The following is a 9,745-nucleotide window of genomic DNA, read 5'->3' on the forward strand; positions in this document are numbered from 1 at the left end:
ACTTTTTTTTTTTTTTTTTTTTTTGGCCGTCCCTCATGGCTTGTGGGATCTTAGTTCCCTGACCAGGGATTGAACCTGGGTCCTCTGCAGTTAGCGTGCAGAGTCCTAACCACTGGACCGCCAGGGAATTCCCTGGTATAACCACTTAATGGAAGGTTGCATACTCATTCAATATTATATTTTTCAAGGTTCTTCCATAACACAGAAAAGGCCTTGGATATATGATAAGCGAAAAAAGTCACATATAATACTCTTCCCAGAAAAAAAGGTAACTGGTATATTTGACTATATTTTTTCTGCCTGCTCTTCTGTATTTTCCAATATTCCTTCATGCATATTAGTTAATTTTTAAATAAAAAAGCAGCTTGTGTTATTTTATTAAATTCAGCACCGTAATTTTTTAAGGATAAAATAAACATAAAAGCAAATGCTTTCCAAACTACTAAGTGGGTGAGTTAACCTTTTCTCTGTGCTTATAAATTCAAATTGGGACAAATTATTGAAATTCAAACTTGCAAATCATAGATTGAAGTTATTTTCCTAACATCAGTTCTCATATGTATCTTGAACATGTTGAAATACATCGGTAGCAACAAAAATATCCATTACAAATGAAGTAAGAGAGTGTTTGCAAGCTTGTTTTAGCAAATAATCTTTTTCAAAATGGAATCTTATATGGTATCCAATATACTATCCATAGGAGTGAAGTTCCTCTGGTAGATGCTGAGTTGGTTCCATGCACCACAAATGCTCTTGGATGGGTCACAGGACCAGTGCCAGTCTCAGCTCTGCAGGTAAATGTTTGAACAATTTTGGGGGAGTTGGAACATGACGTTCATGGAGTCCCTGATTTCTAGGGTCTTCTCCAATTCTGTGAATCTTCACCTCTGTTTGCCTTGGGTATACCACACTAGTATGTGTTTTTTACATTATCAAATACAAATCAGAAATATTGCAGTGGAGTTAAGAAAAATCATCCCCTTTAATTCAGAAATTTCTCCAAAAGAGGAACTCTTAATGATAAGTATAGGCTACACTTTGGTGCCCCTCAGCCCAAGGCTTTTTTTTGTTGTTTAATTTTCAGCTCTTGAAATTAAAGAAAGCAGCCATCACTCCACTGTGATTGCTAATGTTATGTGTCAACTCGGCTGGGCCACGATGGTGCCCAGATATGTGGTCAAACATTACTCTGGATGTGTCTGTGAGGGTGATTTGGATGAGATTAACATTTAAATTGGCAAGGTTTGAGTAAAGCAGATTGTCCTCCCCCATGGAGGTGGGCCTCGTCCAATCAGTTGAAGGCCTGAATAGGACAAAAGACTCACTTCCCCAGAGCAAGAGGGAATTCTTCAGCAGATGGCCTTCGAGTTTCATCTGCAACATTGGCTCTTCCTGGTTCTCCAGTCCAACCACTTTTGGCCTCAAACTGCAACTTTACTGAGTCTCCAGCCTGCCAGCCTTCCCCATCAGATTTTGGACTCACCAAGCCTCCACAGTCAGTTGAGCCAACTCCTTATATATTCTATTTGTTTCTCTGGAGAACCCTACCCAATACAACCACCTTTACCATGAACTTTTGTGTGCATGTGTATAATATTATATAAGTTACAGGTGTACGATACAGTGGATAGGGACAAATAAACAGTATCTACCATAACTGTCCATATGATGTGACAAAACCAATAGGGGTGTTCCAGGGCTCTGGGATTCTTCATGAGCATTCTGACATGAGCAAAATTATACAGCGATAAAAGAAAAAAAAAAAAAAAAGCAACAAAGAAAGAAGAAAAGGAAAAAACCCTGAAAATTTAGCTATAGAATCAGAAAGACTTCTCTCATCTTTTACTAAGTGTGAACAAGGCCAAGTTGTAAAACCTCTCTGATCCTTAAGTGGCTTACAATGTAAGGTGAAAACCATGAGGATATTGATTCCTAACTACCTGGATAATTTTGATGATTACACAAGAAACATAATAATAGCATTTGTTATGGCCCAAACATTAGGTAAAGGCTTTGGAGCCATGATGTCTTTGAACATATTTCAGCATCTATAAGTGTGCCTGGCACATGGGAGGTAAGCCATAAACCTTCATGCCCATCTTCTCCCAGCCTAGCAGATTTATGCCTGATCAGGGGTCCATGATCTCAGTCTTTGTGCCCTAGGATAGAGCCCATCACCTCCCCTCTCTACGATTATGGCAAACATCTTGTAGCTGTGCTTTACCCAGAAGAAAGTAATTCATCATTTGTGATTACAAAGCAATAAACACTAAGATGAATCATGCTAATGAATATTTAAAAGTTACTGTCATCCATCTTGGTTTTACTCTGGTGATAGGAAACGTCCTCACCTAGCCAGGGTCACAAAGAGGGGAAAGACCACTCCATTCCCTACTTGAGCACTTCACTGCCACCCTCTGGTCTCACTTAGCTCAGGCCAGGGGGGGTCTCAAAAGTGGGGTGCACACCCCCCAAAGGCTGCATGAAATGATGAACTGGTACACGAGGAATAACTATTAGAACTTCTACTGACATGCATTCTTTTTCTTTTTTTAAAGTAAATCATCACCTTTTTTTTTTTTTTGACCAGGATTCTTTATTTATTTGTTTATTTATTTATTTATTTATGGCTGTGTTGGGTCTTCCTTTCTGTGCGAGGGCTTTCTCTAGTTGCGGCAAGTGGGGGCCACTCTTCATTGCGGTGCGCGGGCCTCTCATTATCGCGGCCTCTCGTGTTGTAGAGCACAGGCTCCAGACGCTCAGGCTCAGTAGTTGTGGCTCACGGGCCTAGTTGCTCCGCGGCATGTGGGATCTTCCCAGACCAGGGCTCAAACCCATGTCCCCTGCATTGGCAGGCAGATTCTCAACCACTGCGCCACCAGGGAAGCCCGACATGTATTCTTATCTGATTCAGTTTTTCTAATTTACATTTCTGTGTATCTTTTATAATGCTCAAGATATAACAGAAGACTTCCATATCTATAATTAACAAATCAACGCATATTGATGTCTTTGGATATCATGACTGAAAACTTTTTACTGAGGAGGTGTGATGCCCAAAATGTTTAGAAACATCTGCTTAGGTTGTCTTTAAAATTACAGTGGCAATGGACACCTGTTATTTATGTGAACTGAGGCTAATTGTGTTACCAAATTTATAACAAACTTGTTTCACAAAAACACAAGTAAGAAAGTGGCTGGATATGAAGACTATTTCTGAATCAGAGGTAAGGGCACTGCTTGCTTCCTTTCAGAGAAGATAATTCTATGTAAATCATCATGAGGTGTGAGGGGCAGGGAGCCATAACCAAGTGAAAACTGTTCCTGAACCAAAGGAAATACTCAGAGCATTATTTGCTCTATGGTTTGGAATGTTTCCTATCTTTGCTATTCATTGAGAAGGGTTCTCTGACAGAGCTCTGGAAAAGCCAAGGGTTGCTTATCCTTAGTCTTTAAAATATGTCTTGATCTGACACCAGAAGCACAGGCAACAAAAGCAAAATCAAACAAGTGGAAGTACATCAAACTAAAAAGCTTTTGCCCAGCAAAGGAAACAATCAACACAGTGAAAAGGCAACCTATGGAATGGGAGAAAATATTTGCAAATTATACATTTGATAAAGCATTACTATCCAAAGTATACAAGGAACTCTTATAACTCAATAGCCAAAAACAAACAAACAAACTCTATGTAAAAATAGGCAAAGGACCTGAATAAACATTTTTTCCAAAGAAGACCTACAACGGGTAATGGCCAATGGATACATGAAAATGTGCTCAACATCAGTAATCATTAAGGAAATGCAAATCAAAACTTCAATATATTACCACCTCATACCTGTTATGATGGCTATTATCAAAAAGACAAGAGACAACAAGTATTGGCAAGGGGGTGAAACAAAGGGAATACTCTGTTTATGGGCATAAAAACTGGTTCAGCCATTTTTGAAAACAGTATGGAATTTCCTCAAAAAATTAAAAATAGAACTACCATATGATCCAGCAATCCCCTTTCTGGGTATATATCCAAAAGAAATAAAATCGCTATCTGGAAAAGATATATGTACTCCCATGTTTATTGTAGCATCATTCACAATAGTCAAGACTTGGAAGCAACCTAAGTACTCACTGAGGGATGAACGTTTAAAGAAGGTGTGGCATGTACATACAATGGAATATTACTCGGCATAAAAAAGGAAGAAATCTTGCTCTTTGTGACAACATGGATGAACCTAGAGGGCATCATGCTAAATGAAATAAGCCAAACAGAGAAAGACAAATATTGCATGATTCCACTTACATGTAGAATCTAAAAGTCAAACTCAGAGAAGTAGAGGGTAGGATGGTGGGTATCAGGGTGGGGGAAATGGCGAGATGTTGGTCAAAGGGTACAAACTTTCAGTTTTAAGATGAATAAGTTCTGGGGATCTAATCTACAGCATGGTGACTATAGTTAAAAACGCTGTATTGTGTACTTGAATTTTTCTAAGAGCATAGATGTTGTGTTCTCACCACACACACACACACACACACACACAAATAGTAACTATGTGAGGATGGATGTGTTCATCAGCTTGATTGTTGTGATCATTTCACAATGTATATGTAAATCAAACCAACACATTGTACACCTTAAATACATACAGTTTTTAATTTGTCAATTATACTTCAATAAAGCTGAAGAAAATGTCACTTATTTCTGAGACAAATGGTGAGCGGCACCACAGTATGCACCATGAGAAATGGTGTCCCTCCTCCATTTGTTCCAAGACCCATATTTCTACTGAGCTGCAGACAAGTATTGAGAGGTTGAGTGTATATTACCTAAATGGTGAGCTACGTTTTGGGGAAAAACAATGATAATTTGCTGCTGGCCTTCCAAACAGTACAGGATGTACGTTGTACATTGGTTTTTATTAATTTGAAGAGCTACATGCAAATTAAGCAGATTGTTATTTTATCAGCTCTCTATCCAATTACTCCAATGCTCATTTTTATATGTGAAGGTTTATATATATCAACCAAAGGTTTCTATATATCAACCTTTCTATCTATATATTAATTACTGCAATCACATCATAGAATTACTCACTTTTAATTTTTAATTCAATGAGTGAACGTATAAAATGGATATTCTTAATAAGCACACACGGCCTAGATAAATCTCCTCTGTTCTTATTGGGGCAGAGAAAGATGTGTAAGGGAGTGTTGCAAGGTGGTTAATGCCAACGCAGGTATCAACTGTTCACGGCAAACCAAGGAGTTGAAAGAAGGTTGAATTATTCGCGGTGCATTTCACAATTACAGAATATCCAAGAAGAAATCTTGCCAAGCAGTAGGGATGAGTAATTATTTTTAGTAGTGCATTGCAATTTTGAAGTTCAGAGTGAGTCAGATTTCCATTGTGGTTTTACATTATTGCCTTTGTCTCACTGTCTCTAATATTTGAACTTACATATTGGGAATTTCCTCAGAGGAAAATAAAATTATGGTGGTGGTGTATTCTGCACTGTAAAAGCAGAGTTTGCAGAAGCTGCTGAGAGGATGGTACCAACCATGACATGTCACAGCAAATATGAGCAAGGGGTTATGCCCACTAATAGAAAATTAAAGAAAAAGCTCACAAAAACAGGCCAAAGCTATATTTAAAGGCAACCTAAGTCAATTATTAAATAAAGTATTTTTCACATTTACTTGTGATTGAACACTGAAAATGAAGTTTTCAACAAGCTCCACAAATGGCAAGAAATGTTTCCATCTTTAAGAATCAAATCCAATTTTCTTTAACGATTTTAAATGATAAAGTCGTTCCCTAACATAAGGACCTTCCCGTGGGTATGTCCTGCATGTTACTTTGACATTTTTACACTAATTCTAGGGTTATATGGAAGTAGCAAAATAAAATTTTGCAGGTTTGCTTTTCTATTGTTGCTTGAGTTGGTACATAAACATACATCCTCCTGGAAATTTTGAGCCTAATGGACGACTTTCTCCTCCCAGACAACACCTGAGCCCCTTACATGGAGGGGGTCATTTCTGCCCTTGCGGCTGTGTCTCTTTCGATGGCCAGTGAGAACACAGGACGTGCTTTGCCAGAGAAGAGGTAAGGTCTTGCCTTTTGTTCCCAACTTCCATCCCCAAAACCATGGGCTTTGCTTTCTTCCTCTGGACTCATATGCACCCTTCCTTTGCTCTTTCACGCTAGGCTGTGGGAACCTTTGGAGGTTCCTGTCTCTATTTCTCTCCTGTCCTCTGAATTCTGATAGCATTTACTGTTTGAATTACTCTAGTGGCCTTCTGTCTATGATTTGCCTATGATTGCTCCGTGTTTCATGGAGATCACTCCATGATTCATTGTAATTTATTTGTCAGCTTTTTCAGAATCACTCTATGATTCATTGTGGATTCATTGTAAGCTCCTGATGGGCCTGGATTACATTGGACATGGTTTTGACTCCCTGGATGTCTAGTGTATTCGCTTGTTGGGACTGCCATAACAAAGAAACACAAATTGAGTGGCATAAACAGCCAACATCTATTGTCTCACAGTTCTGGAGCCAGAAGTCTGAGATCAAGGTGTTGGCAGAGTGATTCCTTCTGAAGGTTGTGAGGGAGGGTCTATTCTAGGCCTCTCTCCTGCTACTGGTGCTTTCCTGGCAACATTTGGTGCTCCTTGGCTTGTACACACATCCCCCAGTCTCTGACTGCATCGACACGTGGCCTTCTTCCTCTGTGTGTGCCTGAGTCCTAATATCCCCTTTTTAGAAGGACACCTGTCTTATTGGATTAGGACCGCCCCTCCCTCCAATGACCTCATTAACTTAATTCCCGCTGTGGAGACCCTGTCTCCAAATCAGGTCACATTCTCAGGTAGTGGGATTATGACTTCAACATATGAATTTGACACAGTTCAACCCATTACACCTAGTGAAGCCTGCAAATGACTGAAGTCACCCCCACAGAGCCCTCAGCATGACCAAAACACTGACATTTTAGACAGAAGAGCAGGATAGGAAACTTGTTCTGATAAGGCTTATGGTTTGAAAATCCTGGCTTGTTTGTATGTTTTGTTTGTAAGGTTTGGTAACCCTCTTTCTTGTTTCCCTTCAACCCACTCTCTCCAGATGACAAAAGCAGAAATCACCACCTTTGCTTTCACATTCATCTACTTGACTCAGAGACAAGAGGGATGTTTCTTTCTCTGTTTTCATTTTTAAATGAAACAGCCTATCTTAACTTGTCATCCTAGCAAACCCAACACTAGATTTGAACTCAGGAGAATTCACTTCTACTTCTTATTCTTCCTCAAAGTCATCACAGGAGGCAGAATAAAATCAAGTCTTTTTTTTTAATTCCAATTTCTTTTATCTAAGAGTTAATGAGTTCACCTGGGTTTAAGGAGATTTGTAATGGATTTTCAAATCCTTGCTATTATTATTTTTATTATAATGTTGGATTATTAACACCAAGCTAAAAATGTCATTCAATATGCAAAATGAAGTGATAAGTACCATTTGGCTTTTAAGAAGTACATTATAGAAGCTGTCCATTAGGAAAATAATCTCAGGTTATAGTGAGCTCTCAAAAGGCCTGGGAAATAAGGTTTTAAAATCAAGGCACTTGCAGGCCATTATGACAACTAAATTGGTAAAACATACTAAAATCCCAGCATAATAAGTGCTCCTTAAAGAATAGTGACAAATTGTATTAATAGTGTATTTCCCAAAAAGTGAAAAACTGAAAGACTCGGCGGAGGCTGAAATGACTCCTGTCCAATGACATTAATGCAGATGGACACAGCATCTGTGCGCGCTGCTCTAAACTGTCAGGCTGGAGGGGATGCTCGGTCCTAAAGCGAGGGTCACCACTCGCTGAAATTCTGAACACGGGGCAGAAGTGCCGAATTGTCACCCAGGGCTCTCCTCACAGCATCAGGAACATGACAGCAGACCCTCTCCTGTCTGCAAGAAGGCAGGCGCCAGTTGACAGCAGTGGTCAGTGAGACTGGCGGAGGGCGTGGGGATGGGAGAAGGGCGGGAAGAAATCCTCGCCTGGGAGCCTGGGGGCAGAATGGGAGCAGAATGCCCGCCGCCAGGCCAGCAGGGAGAGGCGAAGGGCACGCCTGTGCGCAGGAGCGGCTGCAGCCGGATTTCCTCCGGGGAAACGCAGTGGTTCCGCTCAGACAGATGCTGACAGCTGAGGAAGAGCAGCTCTTTGTCAAGCCGCAGACGTGGAAGCTGCTAGTGTGGGCGAGCGCGTTGACAAGAAAGTCCGAGAGTGCTGCAAAAGTCAAAAAAAATAAAGTAAAATGAGCGTGACTTTTGCATTCACAAGTGTTTCTTCCTGCACGAATATGAAGTCCTCTGTGTGTGCGTGTGTGGTCCATCTATACAGAATCCCAAAATGTGCTCCTTTCATTTTTACCTTAGTTTTTTTCACTGAATCACACAGTTTAAAATTCAAAAGATAGAATGAAAAGGAATTAGGAAATTCCTCTTTGGGAAATGTTTTGGGATGGATGGTCGGGCCCATGACTTAAGAATCACACTTCAACTTCTGTTTGTTTGTTTTTACCAGAAATCAACATTCCCCCGATGAATCACCAGCTACTACTAAGAAACATCGAAAGACTGGGCCTCAAACGAAGGTCATTAATTCACAGTCCTGAAGGTAGTGAACCTTGTGGAAGGTTTACAACATCCACAGGAGAGTTCCGAACTGTTTTGAGCAAGGAACACATCCCTAGCCCAGGATTCAAATTTTCCGGGATTTTCTCAACAAGTTTGAAGATTCAGGCAAAAGCTGTCATGAGACTTACAAATTTAGCCTTTGGCAAAATCTATCATGCTATTAATTCAATTAACTGTAACTAGTATTTGTATTACCCATTGAATTACTGATTTTTTGGATGACTGTTTTGATTGTTCAGATAAAAGTGAAAAAAAATACTCTTTGGCTTTTATATACTCAGGGGAAGTAAAGCGCCAAGAAAAGTCATCAGACAGTTCATGTCAAAATAGGATTTTAACCTGAATTGTTTGCTTTCCCATGGCTTACAACAGTGGAAACTGCAGCAAATACCCACTTGAATTAATCTGTGGAACTTTGCTCTCATCAATGTGTAATGTGGCAAATAGAGTGTTTCCTTTCGTGATATACTCAGTCTTTCCTCTTCTCTGTATTCAGTGAAATCTCAGCAAGGGAAAAATAATCATTCTTAAGGATCATTTGGAAATGGATTTTAACCTAAGAGCAAGAGAACCAGAAATATATAGTGTAAACATTTCTAAACACAAAATCAGATATTTATCCTAAGTGGTTTCTAGAAAGCCTACATACAAATGTATGAGTATTTAATGCCTTAAAAAAGACTCAGTTACATGCACTTAAATACTGTTATTTTTAATAAATTCAATTTTATTTCTGCTATAAATTCTTGGCAAAACTAAGGGGAATTTTGCAGAGGACATTATGTTCCTACTACATGGACTACATTATATTTTGAACTTTTTCAAAGAATAGAAGACTCTAAGTAACTTGAAAGGCTATCTTGATTTTTCCAAATTTATGCTCCAGGTACTTTGGCATGATTCAGAACTGATGTCAAATCCAGGCTCCCTGCTTTCAGTATAACATTAAAAATGTTTCTGAACCTCTCTGAGCATCATTTTATTCATCAGTAAAATGAGATTAATTGTACCTACCTCAGTGTGAAGAGTGGGTTAAATTAGACAATAGGATTAAA

The 9,745-nt window shown here is 39.4% G+C and overlaps 1 long non-coding RNA gene across 1 annotated transcript; it reads left to right on the plus strand.

Annotated features, from left to right (window-relative positions):
- The first annotated feature begins 706 nt into the window (after nt 1-706).
- LOC118889511 lies at nt 707-9,154 on the plus strand. The gene is made up of 3 exons (XR_005018554.1): nt 707-794; nt 6,001-6,103; nt 8,578-9,154. It is a non-coding gene; the product is annotated as an uncharacterized LOC118889511 (long non-coding RNA).
- Nucleotides 9,155-9,745: the final 591 nt, after the last annotated feature.

The sequence above is a fragment of the Balaenoptera musculus genome, chromosome 2 (genome assembly GCF_009873245.2).
Source record: "Balaenoptera musculus isolate JJ_BM4_2016_0621 chromosome 2, mBalMus1.pri.v3, whole genome shotgun sequence".
NCBI classification, from domain to species: Eukaryota; Metazoa; Chordata; class Mammalia; order Artiodactyla; family Balaenopteridae; genus Balaenoptera; species Balaenoptera musculus.